The following is a 10,649-nucleotide window of genomic DNA, read 5'->3' as shown; positions in this document are numbered from 1 at the left end:
GGTGCAGTGTTTGTGGGGTGGGGGAGGTCTCAAGGGTATGGTGGGGTATGCATGGGAGCCCCCTGCATGTGCGCCTCTGAGCCGGTCAGCACCTACCCCTGCCCTACAACAGCCTGGAGCCCCACACCCTGCGGTACCTCCCTGATCCCCCCCACACTGCAAAGCCCCAGCATGCCCCACACCTGCTCTGTCCAGCCATTGCACGTCCTGCCGCCCCTGGGCACGCAGCAGGGCTGGGCAGCTCAGCGGTGGGACTGCCTTTCTAGGCAGCCCAGGAATCGAGCCCTGCACCAAGCAACTCTTTCTGGCTATCCACCACTGCTCAGCCTGGATGGGCAAGTCCAGAGCAGGCACAGGGTGCACTGGGTCAGGGCTATGTGCACAGGGCCCCACCAGTACTGCAGGCTTGGGGCCAATGGTAACAGCAGCTGGAAGGAGCTGCTGCTGTCTGGGCTGCCTAAAAAAGCAGCCCTGCCATGGAGCCACCCCAGCCCTGCTGCATGCCCAGGGGTAGCAGGACGCAGCACAGCCAAGGGTGCCTTGGCCAGGTGGGACCAAGGAACCTGGTGCAGGCTGGAAAAAGCCCCTACCTGAAGGCTGTAATTTGCCCAACCCTGAGGTAGACTGTTCTCAGTGGTGGCAGATGACAGAACAAAGAGCAATGGTCTCAAGTTGCAGCAAGGGAAGTTTAGGTTAGATATTGGGAAGAATTTTCTTACTAGGAGGGTAGTAAAACACTGGAACAGGTTACCCAGAGAGACGGTGGAATCTCCATCTTTATCCGGATTTTAAAAACCTCCAGTGAAAGCTTTGGCTGGAGTGATCTAGATGGGGATGGTCCTGCCTTGAGCAGGGGGTTAGACTAGATGACCTCCTGAGGTCTCTTCCATCCCTAATTGTCTATGATTCTACCAGTAGTGCAGAGGCATAGGGCAGATGAGCGCATTAAAGACTACGGAGTGCTCAGATGCTATATAAGTACATTGGATAGATACCACTCAATTGATTAGCATGCACTCAGAGCACTTTTAGAACTTACCATATAACACTTTTGAAACATACCACTAAATCCTTTTCAAGAGAAACTCAACGTAACTGCTACATGTGGAAAGGAGAGAGTGTAAATGCACTCATTTCATCTGAGTCCTAAAGTTAGGTTAGGGCCTCACACTTAGGTCCACAACTATACAAGATAGTCTCCACTTTAAGTCTTTCTTTGGGATTCTGACCTGGGGCACACCCTGCCTCTCGCACAATGTGCCTGACATGGCAAAATGCCTCCAGGCAGCCCATGTGAACATTTTGATTGCATTGAAATAATATTTGCACATCAAGTGGAGTGTGTTCTGTGCCATTCTTAAGGAGGAGATCCCAACCTGACCATTACGATAAGCAAAATGAAGTTGCAATTTGCTTCTTTAGGCTTTACTAAAACATACTGTAGCAGCTCTGGAGAAGCTTTAGTTCATTGTCATTTCAAGTTTGGATAAAAAAATAAGAACATAATGGACTATTTAAATTTTATATTTATATTTTATGCTAATCAAACCTCTAAGTAGATAGGTGACCTAGGGGCCTGAGTAACATGAGGCAAATACTTCAGTCCAGCTCTTTGTAAGTAGGTGCCTACACCACAGAAACCACCTGTGTAATTGGCACTCTCAGTCTCAGGATAAAAGTTAAGGGCAGAACATGCACTAAAATAACATGTTCCAGGGCCAGCTGCAAAACAGCCAACAAGATGGTTGCACAGTCTACGAGTGACCCACAGTGCTACTTAATTTTCTGATCCAGCCACTACATTTGTGAAGGGCTCAAAAGAAATAGGGCACTTGGAAATTAGCTTTGCAGTCCTCAAGAGGCCAATCTGAACTTCTTAATGTTAGGGCAGGTATATTTTAGTCAAGTTGAGAAGAATAAACGAAGTACATATTGATATTCTTCTGTTGATGCACATTATGTCCAATGGTATGATTTTTTCTGACTTCACAGTAACAGAACTAGTGCAACCTTGAGATGTTTAGACAAAAATAAATGCAGAACGTGTGCTGTTTCTATCAAGTGAACCATGCAACAGGCATTTAACATTGCTGCCTAACTGTATTAGCTACCAAAAAGCAGTGCCTCCTTTGCGTGCATTTTTAAGACAATTAGGTCTCCTATTCTTTTTGAGCCTTCTGATGAACATAATGTCTTCAAGGTTTGAAAGAATGTAATTAAGAACTTCAAAAGATTGTCTGCCACAAGAGGAAGAAACTCATGTTACCAAGCAAAAAATCATATTCAACCCTGCTTCAGCCAAGGTCAATAACTGTATCAACTCCTGTAAGAAAACTGAACATAAGGTTTTTTTTAAAACCTTCTAACCTTTTGTCCTTTTGAAAACTTTTTAAAAAGTTTAAAATACTAAGAAAAAGGCCCAGGGGGAATGAAGAGTCTATATAAGACACCCATTGCTTTGAAATGACTCTGTCCTTCCTCCAAGAGGTCTTTTAAAAAAAATTAAACAGGAACTAAGCATTATTCAATGCAATTCACCAAGGACAGGAAATCCCCTTCCAGAAAGATGGGAGTTTTAAGAGCAAAGACCAGATTCTGATCCTAGTTACACCGATGTTACCTTAATGTGTATCTGAATGTGTCACTCTGTTGAAGCCACCTTGCCAAGAGGTAGAATAGAAAGGCCATATGCTGCCTATCATACAGGTGGAATTTTAGGAGTTATGCCTCAATTAACAGACAGGGCCAAATCCTATTTCATCTTTACACATCTAAGTGGCATGTACATAGCTATGCAATTTTTGGCATGTATGCAGAGTTTGGATTATATTTCCCCCTGGGTAATGATGCTTGCCCTACACTTCCCTTGTTGACAGGTTCAGACATTACCACTCTAGCAACACATAGGCCCTGGGAAAGAACAGGCATGTCTGGGTACATGCATGATACCCTGTATGTCCCTGAAACTTCAGCTTCAGAGAAAAACACAACTATCAAGTTTCTGGTGCAAGAGAAGGGTCCTACCTATCCAGGGGGAAAAAAAACAAACAAAAAACCCCTCAATGTTGCTCCCTTGCAGCACAGAGAACAACTAAATATGCACTATGTGGTGCTGCAGACATGTGATGTGGCCAGTGTGACTCCGGCACTGGTTGAGCTGGAACAAATTGCTCCTGGGCAGTGTTTACATGTGCACGCGGGACAGCAGCAGTTTAAATCAAGGAGGAACAGGCCCCTTTCTAGCTGGGCTAACCAGATGCAACTTACGCCCGCCCATGGTCAGCATCTACATGTTTCAGAACAGTAAATTATTCTACCGTAAGACAAGACTGTCCCCAACAGTAATATCTTATGGTGAAGCTAATTAATTTACTGTGCCTGAATACCATCACATGATAGATGGTGACACTTTACTACAGATCTAATTAGTCTACTCTGCAGTAAAGCGCATGTGTAGATGTACCTATTGAGAGCAAAGGCTGGAGTCAGAACCTAGAACTCCCTCCTTTCCAAAAAGGTGCCTGACATACCAAGCCGTATTCCTTCTGACTTGCTGAAGCCCTGCTAGCTCTACATATCTTTCTCTCTTGATTGCCCAGTGGGCTAAAGGATATTCTGAACAGTGCTTAGCCCATGGTTAGATCACTTTGCAGAGAAATAGGGGCAGTGCAGATTCAGACTCCATCTGGGTAAGGAAGTAGCTCCCAATTTTTTTAGACTTGAAGCACCCCTCAGAATGTACCAGGTCTTAACACTCATTTTTTGACTACAGAAATAATAACAGTGCAATCCTTTTGTTGCCAAGAACTCAGAAAGACCATAACAGTTTAAAATACTTTCGATTCCTATTTGAAATCTCTGGGTTTATCTTGTGTAGGTGTTTGCACACCTAAAAGTGTTAATATTGCATGGCACCCCCTGGCATCCTTAAGAGTATCTCATGGCACCCCAGAATTGAGCATCACTAGCCTAGAACCTTGGTGTCTTGCTTCTTAGGTTACTGGGCTAAAAGGTAGGAGGGGCCTCCTCTACTTTATTTCAGGCAGTATGTGCCTGGATGGGCAATCCTATTCTACCATGGGTGGAAAAAAAATCTAGGCATGTAAAAGGTGAATTAGAATTTGGCTCATAATGATCTACCAGAGTATAAAAAGCTAAATTTTGTACAACATATTTGTCAGATTCTCCTTAGACCAACACTGAATGCAGTGGTTTACATCTTCAAAGTATTTATAAATATTAACCCTTAAAGCAGGTTTACATGGCAGAAGGATATTATCTTCATTTTACGGTTGGGAGAACCAAGCGGGACAGGTAATCAAGACTACACAGCAAGGCACAGACAGGTCTCTTAGCCTGTGATTAATTTACTAGATTATGTTTGGCTGTCATTTTAAAGCCCTAAACCAATGGTGCCTAAGCACAATGTACTTGTGCCTCCAACACCAAGCTGAAACCAAGAGGATAGCTCTGCTCTCTGTTCCAAAATTCTACCAATTTGGGCAGAATTTTTTTGGTTTGGGGATAGTGTACATATATACATACATTTACAAATACCTATATATATGAAAATGAGAGTTGCCTGCAGTCCATACAGAGTGGTTTTCAAGCTCCTGGCTGTAGAGATCCTACAGTTGGGCCTGTAAATGGGTATTCTGAATTTCTGTTCTGTAAACAGGGACATCTTCCCTGTTAACCCACTTCTGTTTGTCTTGCTACATTCCCTGGGTGTTCTGAGCCAGTTTGATTTAGTTTTTAGTCTCTGCATATGTCCCAGATACTATTTCTGAAACTGGCACTTTATAAATTAATAAATATGTTTATAAATAAAATATTAGAGCCACAGCTCATGTAATAACGAAGGTGTTTATAATGAAGACTTAGAAAGTACTAACTGGGTGCATCTACACAAGATGCTGAAGCGCAGTCATTACTGCACATTTATTCAGTACTTGTATTAGCAAATACTAAATAAATGCACAGTAACTGTTACCACACAGTAGCACTCCCAAATGTCTTTTAAGCGAAACTACTGCACAGTAGTCTAATAATACTGTGCAGTAGTGTATTAGCACTGTCAGTGCTGTTATGTGCTACTGCGCAGTATTTTTCAGCTACTGCGCAGTCAGCATCTCATGTAGACATACCCACAGTGAACCAAGAAACATTCTAAGGAAGGACTGGCCACCTGGCACAGTTAACCTTACATCAGTGAGGGTTTTTATTTTTAAAGGTGTTTGATCATTAACAGTTTGCCTCTCCTGATTCCCATTGACTTGCCACTAGTGCAACTCAACCGAATACAACTGATACACCCAAGTAGTAGGTTTAACTTAGTTGCCCATAGAAAGCCTAATCTAAATACCACTGAAAACAAAGAAAGTAAAGTCTATGAAGTTCAAATGTCTGAGAGATTTGGATTACAGGACTGGGGCTCTGTAGCAATTCATGAGAACTAGGATGTTTACTCCGTGACTGTTTTGTTTCCATTTAGTAAGGGGCCATAGGGAAAAACAAACAAGGAAGCAAAAGACTGGCTCAAGATAAGTCACTTCCTTGCAAACACTTGAGGGGCTTCACTCTGAGCCTTACAACTATGATAAAGCCTTTAGATCTAGTCCAAAGTGCACAAACACAAAGTATGGAAAAGTGTGAAATCAGATTGCCAAACACAAAGCAGTACACTACCATGTTTTACTACCCTGCAGCCAAGGTACTGATCTTGTACTTAGTATTTCCGTGCACACTGAAATATCTGAGATCTCAGTGGGACCCTCTGCTGTGACTTGATGTACACCAATTTGAAGAGCCTCAAAATGAGCTGATGTGCATAGACTGCCACTGAAGTCAGTGAAGTTTGATGTCTGAGAGGTTTGGACTGCAGGAGTGGGACCTGCCTGACCAGGAAGTCTGACTTGGGCATACAAAACAAAATGACAGATGTTCTGTTCAGTTCCTTTGCAAATGACACTAGGCAGCAGAAGAGAAAGATTTGCATCCCTCGCCTGCTACTGTGTAAAATTCCTCTTCCTGCTCTTCCACTCATATGTCTAATTATGTAACAGCAATTTGTGGGGGCAGGGTGGTAAACTGACAAGATTTGAGATCCGGATTATCTATGAACAAACCAGCTTAAAAAAAATATCCTGGACTAAAATAAAAATTTCAGTGATTTCAGTCTTGTCAGTTTTTGTACAGATTTCTTATAAACAAATACAACTTTTTCTACTAAAGGCCACCGAAATTAATTCAATATTCTACAGAGATCTCATAGATTTATTGAGTCTTATTCTACTCTAGATTATACCAATGTAAATTGGGAGTAAATCCTAAACTATGCCAACGTAAAAGCTCTGTGAAGCAAGACTCAGGCCCTTAACTACCATGCCTATCAGAATTAGTCCAACCTAGGTAGCAGTATCCCCCGAGCACTGTGCTATTTTAATGATTACATCTTGAGCCACGCCTGCAAGGTAAGATGTACAGAGGTCTGTCATCTATTAAGTATTATTGATAGTATATTTTCAGATTCTGCATGGTCTCTAATGGGCCTTCTGACTGTTGAATAGAAATCTTGTCTGCTTGAAGAATTACACTCCCACAGGCAGTCATTCTGCAGAAATCCAGGCTGTTGCTATTATGAAATTCATTAGCAGATTCTGATTAAAAATTGTGACTGTGGCTCTGAAACCTCAAACTATGTTCTAAAATGTAGCTCAGCTGTTTGTCCAGAAAAATGCAGCAATTAAGATGAAGTAAAATCCACCCTGCAGTTCCAATAATTACAGTAACCTGCTTTCACTATATTTAACTGGAGATAGATAAAAATAGAATAAAAGATATGTATCCACATATCACCAGATTGCTATTTATGCAAGTGTTCTTGTGACATCATTTACCACACCATCTTTGGCACAGATGTGACTATTTATCTGGTATGTTTCCTCCATATGTGGATTTCGAAAATCCATTGTCATATAAGCAAAAGATAATATGCCTTGACTTTTCCCCTCCCTTTTACTGATCTGACCTTAACATCTGCCCTACACAAGTAATAACTTTGATCACCATTACACATAACCAAACTAATGTTTATAAAGACACTGTTAGGTTAAATAAGGCCCCAAATTAAGGGTTTTTTCTTTAATTCCAATTGAAAGGGCTTTTAAAAAACATTCCTGTGTAGCATTTGCAAAAGCAAACATTACAGAATTGTTTAAATACTTGAGAACATGAAAGTGAAACAGCCTTGAAATTGTCTTCAAATGTAAAAGAAGCTGACTGGTCTATATTTTTGTCCAAGCTAAACAGAAATGCAAAAAGTAACAGAAAGTATTAGAGAATAATTACAAGCAAATTAGATTTCTAAATTGCCTTTAAAGCTAATAAGGTACCATTGTCTGTCATTTAAAAGAACATGATTTTTAACCGGTTGTTGCTCTTTTCAACTTCAGCCAAACTATCTAGGTCTGTAAACTTTACTTAAAGTTTCGTAAGTAAATGGGGATAAACCCAATCAACACTTAGATGGAAAGACTACACAGACAGAAACAGAAACTGACATTGTTGACCATTGCCTTAGATAACTGTCATTCTTAAAATCATTAGATTACCCTACTTTCTCTCATAATTTACTGTCATGCTTAAAGTTAGTCACATGTTTAAGTATCTTACAGAATCTGATTCAAAACAAGTGATAACCTTCATCCTGGGAAGCTGAATCTATGATCCAAAAAGGTTGGATTGGACTTACAGTGGCCTGATACACCATTTGGCTATACCAGTTTTACATTCAAGGCCCATTTTTCAGATTACATGGAAATGTAAGGGTTTGACTTGGGTTTTTCCCAACATTCGAATATTTAAATGTGAAGTTTTAATTCACCCTTTTTATCTTGCCAAGGTTTCCTACTTTCCATACAAGTATGGTCTGCCTTCACTTTTATTACTGAAAGTTACTTGTACCAGAAAAAAACCCCTAAAATGTAGATTAAAAAAAGCCATAGAGCAACTAACAGTAAAGGAATTAATCTAATTTTTAACTTTCTTATATGAATTTCTGAGTTTCTCTCTATTTGGGGCTTTGTTATGCCTTGCATTCCAAATGTGGGTCTTCACAGATTGAGGTTAATTGCTTACCTTGGTTTTCATATGGAATAACAATATTATTTAGTCACTCTACCACACCTTGAATCCAAGATTTTCCATGCAGTTTACAAGATTAAATGCTTTCAAAAAAGGCATCTCCACACTAAAATGTTACAAACATACTCTTGCAAATTTCTAGGCACATTACAAACATTCTGAGTAGAACCATACCCTACAAGCAGTTCCACTGAAAACAATGGATCTACTGCAGAATACAGTACTGCTCAACACAACTAAGAATCAAGAGCTCAACTGCAGAATTGACAGTTTAAAGCAATTAATCTCAGAAACATAAAGTTCTAATTGTGGAAACCAAGGTTCCAGTGATGGAACTTTAAAATGTCATTCCATTTGAAGATTTCTGTCTGTGTGGGAAATACAGCCTAAATTCTAACAGGTGCTGCTGTAACTAGTAGTAACTATAAAAGATAATTTTGGGGGGAGGAGGGTAACCACTATAGCTAAGTACAGACAGTCAAAAAGCCTGAGGTGGACTTGATTCAGTCTTTGCAGGTTAATCTAAATGAAGAGATTGAATTGAAACAGAAGTGAAGAGACATTTATTTACCTTTGATTCAGATAATGCAGCCACATGCCCGCAGTGGTTCAGGCCAAAAGTTGGGGATGCTAGAGCGTGGTTCTCTGGCATGTAACCAGAATGGGCTGTGTGTTCACTTCCTCTTCCTGTTGCCCCCAAAGTTTCTGGGATTTGTAGTCCAAAATCACAGCACCAAGACTCTGCAGGGCTGCTCATCTCTTCCTTCTTCCAGGTGCCTCTGAATTTTGTAGTCCACAGATGCAGCCAGCAGTAAGTTTGGGCAGGGAAAGGGGTGTTTAACCCCCTCTTCCTGGTCCCAGACCCCAATAAGGGTTTGCCTGGTGAGGGGCAGTCCTCCCCACCCCCACCCTGCAGACTATGCTGCATCCTCAGTCAGGCTTGCCCAGCCCCATCAGCTTGCCCCACCCCCCACGCCCATCAGCTAGCACTCACAACTCCAGCTAGGAAGCAGAGGGGTAGGGCCAGCCCTCCTCTCTAGAGCAGACAGCATAGCCCAGCCTAGGGCTGGAAATCATGCACGGATGCTGGGGGATTGTGATTTAACTTGAACCAAGAAGGGGTATGAAACAGAAGTTCCATCAACAGATTTGACCCAAATCAATTAAGTGTGATACTACAGTGAACCAGGTTTATCTTAAACCAGTTTTAGCCATTTGGAAACTGGTTTGTGTGCATTGAGCTTCTGTTCTATTACACGTTTAAATCAGTTTCTGAGTAGTTAAACCAGTTTCTGTAATTTCTGTCCCTAGCCTATAAGCATTATTATACTTGCTATACAGATGGATGAACAAAGATAAAAATAAGTTAATATTCTGAGAAACAATCCTTTTATTTTGAATGTCTGTTGCTAAGTATACAACTTGGGACACTTTGATCCAGATTTCTAAAATAACATGCGTTACTAACCCATACTGATTCTGGGGAGAGTTAAGTGCCTAAATACTTCTAGGGTTGTTGGTTGTAGCTGTGTTGGTCTCTAAGGACATAGGCACACAAGGCTCTCTGGCTAAACGTGATATCTTTTATAAGACCAACTAAGTAGTTGGAAAAATTGTTCTTTGCAAGCTTTCAGGCACAAACACCCTTTTGTGCCTGAAATCCTGCAATGAGCAATTTTTCTAACTATTTAGTTGAACTAATAAAAGATATCACATTTACCCAAAGAACCTTGTCTGCCTAAATACTTCTAAACATTTCAGAAGCCAGATTTGTAAAACGAATTAACAGCTTTTATTGGACCAACTTGTATATCTGGGGGAGAAAGGAGACAAGCTTTTAGGTTTCAAGAGTCCTTCATCAGATCTGAAAAAGAAGCTGCCACAGTCCAAGTTGGGTACAAATTAGAACAACTGCTTTAGTTTAATTTAATTAGATTAATGAATTTGACCACCTGAAATCTCAGTTTTAGGGTTGAGCTTTCAAGCCCATCGGGCTTCTGAAGTTCATATTGACAAAGATGATGGTGCGTATGTCCAGCACCTCTGAGAATTTGACTGCAGGTCTTAAGTTGAATACCCACAACATGATACACACTAAAATTAATGGGCATTTGAAAATATTAAAGTTACAAACTGAGAACATGATTCAAGGTTTATTGAAATCAGTGGAAAGACTCTCACAGGCTTTGAGTTAATGACAAAAGTAAAAGGAAGAATCCAGAAGCTGTGGCTCCAAGTCAGTTTAACAATTGTAGAATTCTACCATCCAGTATATATGGAGCATTATAACCACAATGCTCAATTAAAAATGTAATTGGAGTATGATGTTCAGTAATTATGATGGCACTAAAATTCCTAAAGGTGTAGAAAGAACTGTTTTGTATCATTTATTGTAAGGAAATACAGAGACCACATAATCTACATTCAGAGTACTATTAAGCACTGGATTTAAGTACAAAATATGCTTTCAGAAATTATTTTCTTTAAAGGACTGTTGCCTGGTT

At 40.6% G+C, this 10,649-nt stretch overlaps 1 protein-coding gene across 1 annotated transcript in view; it reads right to left on the bottom strand.

Annotated features, from left to right (window-relative positions):
* Nucleotides 1-10,649, bottom strand: part of CLMN (calmin) — a 156,894-nt gene that overhangs the window by 129,843 nt on the left and 16,402 nt on the right. The window lies entirely within an intron of this gene.

The sequence above is a fragment of the Gavialis gangeticus genome, unplaced genomic scaffold (genome assembly GCF_001723915.1).
Source record: "Gavialis gangeticus isolate Ggan-Ray unplaced genomic scaffold, GavGan_comp1, whole genome shotgun sequence".
In the NCBI taxonomy this organism is placed as follows: domain Eukaryota; kingdom Metazoa; phylum Chordata; order Crocodylia; family Gavialidae; genus Gavialis; species Gavialis gangeticus.
Note: the sequence above shows the minus strand (reverse complement) of the source record. Positions and strands in the feature narration are given on the sequence as shown.